This window comes from Nicotiana tomentosiformis, chromosome 1 (genome assembly GCF_000390325.3).
Source record: "Nicotiana tomentosiformis chromosome 1, ASM39032v3, whole genome shotgun sequence".
Lineage (NCBI taxonomy): Eukaryota > Viridiplantae > Streptophyta > Magnoliopsida > Solanales > Solanaceae > Nicotiana > Nicotiana tomentosiformis.
Window position 1 is genome coordinate 64,940,835 of NC_090812.1, and position 3,787 is coordinate 64,944,621.

Consider the following 3,787-nt stretch of genomic DNA (forward strand, 5'->3'; position numbering starts at 1 on the left):
ATATATATATATATATATATATATATATATATATTAATTAACTATGTTTACATGATTAAATTGTATGTAAATGATAACTGTCATGTAACCTTCTGTGATTTAATGTAAACATTGAAACATGTCACAATCTTGCGAGATAGCTGGAATATTACCTAAAGTAGGAAAATAACAAAAAAAGAATGTAAAGAAAAGCAATGGTAAACTGAACTAGGAATATTGAAACATGTCCTAATCTTCCGCTGCAGCTCGAATATTACCAAAAATTAAAAAGACCTAAAAAGAGAATATAAATAAAAGTATGTCATAATCTTCAGCGACAACTCGAAAATTATCGAAAATTCGAAATTAAAAAAGATAATATAAATAAAAATAATGGTAAACTAAACTAGGATACTTATTCATCCATTTGCAAATTAAGAGATGTTATTAAGAGAGTATCAAATATTAATAATCTTATGTAGCAAATCACCACCGGTCTGGGCCTGGGCTGAAAATTGACTTGACCATTACAATATTGTACAGATAAATTTTGAAAATCTTTTGAAAAATGGAGAGTACAGTTACCACTATGATTAAGTATCTAAATTTACTTGCCTTATAACATGTGAACACTACAAAAATGAACTGGATTCATCTATATAAACTACCAAAACTGAAAAACAAAAGATATTGGACAAACTCTATAAATACTAGGCTTCTACATTACAAAGTTCATATCACATAGTAACTCTTAGTAATAAATACTAGTTATATCATAATTATCTTTGAGAATGAGTACTAGACTCATTAAGGGTCGCAAAAGTGTTTGTCTCGCGAAGAAAAAAAATAAGAATAATCGACAAGTGTCTTTCTCAAAACGCCAAAATAGTGTCTTTAAGAAAGCAAACGAGCTTGCCGTTATGACGGGTGCTGAAGTTGGCATCATCGTGTTTCCACCAAGTAATTACAAGCCTAGTTACATTTTTTTGGTCATCTATATATACATGATATACCATCAACAAATATAACTTTTTAAGTATAAATGTGCATTAAACATGCAAATCCAAGATCTTGGACATAATAATTAATCTCACGTAACTTTAAAGCATCATAAAAAAATACCTGGCGTGGGAGGTGTTATTACAGTAGATTAAATGATTTCTCTCCTTTTTCCCTATTTTATATTATTTATTTTTCTCCTCTTGCTCTATAGGTAACAAGGCTTACTCTTTTGGTCATCCAAATGTAAATAAAACCATCAACAAATATGTTTGCGAAGAAAGGCCTCCATTACCATCATCACCGGGCATTGATGACAAGTAATGTCCACATGTTCCTAAAAGCCAATTCTATAACACTTAACACACAACTCAATTGTGATGACCGAAAATATCATCTTTAAATTTAATAATTAATTCTGTGTTCCTTGACCTCAAAAAGTACTATTTATCATTCCTCGACTTGCGTGCGCTATCCGTAAAATTTTCTGAAAAGATTTAATATGAAAAATGGATTAAAATATGAATTAGAGTTTTAAAACTCAACTAAGTTGACTTTGGTAAATATTTTGAGCAAACGAACTCGGATCAGTATTTTGACAGTTCCGATAGGTCCGTATCATAATTTGGGACTTGGGCGTATGCCCAGAATTAAATTGCGAGGTCCCTAGCCCGAGATATGGAATTTTGATAAAAAATTAAAAGTTTAAGTTCAAATAGTGACCGGATGTCAAACTATATGCAAACGACCCTGGAATAGAATTTTGATGATTCCAACAGCTCCGTATGATGATTTTGGACTTAGGAGCATGATCGGAATTTTATTTGGAAGTCCGTAGTGAAATTAGGCTTGAAATGGCTAAAATGAGAATTTAAAGTTTGGAAGTTTGACCGCGGAGTTAACTTTTTGATATTGGGGTCGGAATCTAGTTTTGAAAATTTTTACAGCTCCGTTATGTCATTTATGACTTGTGTGCAAAATTTGAGGTCAATCAGACTTGATTTGATAGGTTCCCGACATATAATATAGAAGTTGAAAATTCTTAGTTTCATTAAGCTTTAATTGGGGTATGATTCGTGGTTTTAGCGTTGTTTGATGTGATTTAGAGGTTCGACTAAGTTCGATTGATGTTTTAGGACTTGTTGATATATTTGGTTGAGGTCCCAAGGGTCTCGGGTGAGTTTCGGATGGTTACCGAATCAAATATTGGACTTAAACAGCTGCTGCAATTTTTCTCTTCTGTTGCAAATTCTGGGCTGTGATCGAACCCAAAATCGAGCCCAAAATCGAGGCCCAAAAATCAAGCTCCCAAGATCGAGCTCTCAAGATCGTGCTCCCACGATCGAACTCCCTGATCGAGCTCCCACAATCGAACTCCCTGATCGAGCTCCCAAGATCGAGCTCCCTGATCGGACTGGACAGATCTGTTAGTTATAAAAACAGAGACATTCGACCCTTTTGCCATTTTTGACAAACTTGAGCTTTAGCAGAGGCGACTTTTGACAAATTTTCAAGGAAAGACATTTGGGGTAAGTGATTCCAACTCGGATATGGTCTATATACACATATATATCATTGTTTTCACCATTTAATTAGTGTTTTGAGATTGAAATTAGGAAAATTTTAGAAATCTCATAGAAACGAATTTTTGAGATTTTGGTATCGATTCAGAGTCGAATTTTAGTGAAACTGGTATGGTTGGACTCATAATTGAGCTTTTATTGGTGTATGAGTCATGATTTTAGCGCTGTTTGATGTGATTTAGAGGTTCGAGTAAGTTCATATGATGTTTTAGGACTTGTTGGTATATCTGTTTGAGGTCCCGAGGGCCTCGGGTGAGTTTCAGATGGTTAACGGATAAAAAATTGGACTTAAATAGCTGTTATAATTTTTCTCTTCTGTTGGAAATTCTGGACTGTGATCGAACCCATGATCGAGCCCAAAATCGAGGCCCAAATATTGAGCTCCAAAGATCGAGCTCCCATGATAGGGCTCCCACGATCGAGCTCCCATGATCGAGCTCCCATGATCGAGCTCCCATGATCGGACTCCCTAATCGAGCTCCCAAGATCGAATTCCCTGATCGAGCTCCCTGATCGGACTCCTTGATTGAGCTCCCAGATCAAGCTCCCTGATCGAGCTCCCTGATCGAGCTCCCTGATCGGACTGGACAGATCTGTAAGTTATAAAAACAGAGGCATTCGACCCATTTGCCAATTTTGACAAACTTGAGCTTGAGCAGAGGCGACCTTTAGCAGATTTTCTAGAAAAGACATTTGGGGTAAGCGATTCCAACTCGGATTTGGTCTATATACACAAATATATCATTGTTTTCACCATTTAATTAGTGTTTTGAGATTGAAATTTGGAAAATTTTAAAAATCTCATAGAAATGAATTTTTGAGATTTCGGTATCGATTCGGGGTCAAATTTGAGTGAAACTGGTATGGTTGGACTCGTAGTTGAGCTTTTATTGGGGTATGGGTCGTGGTTTTAGCGTTTTTTGATATGATTTAGAGGTTCGACTAAGTTCATATGATGTTTTAGGACTTGTTGGTATATTTGGTTGAGGTCCCGAGGGCCTCGGGTGAGTTTCGGATGGTTAACGGATAAAAAATTAAACTTAAACTGCTGTTACAATTTTTGTCTTCTGTTGGAAATTCTGGACTGTGATCGAACCCAAGATCGAGCCCAAAATCGAGGCCCAAATATTGAGCTCCAAAGATCGAGCTCCCATGATCGGGCTCCCACGATCGAACTCCCTGATCGAGCTCCCATGATCGAGCTCCCATGATCGGACTCCCAAATC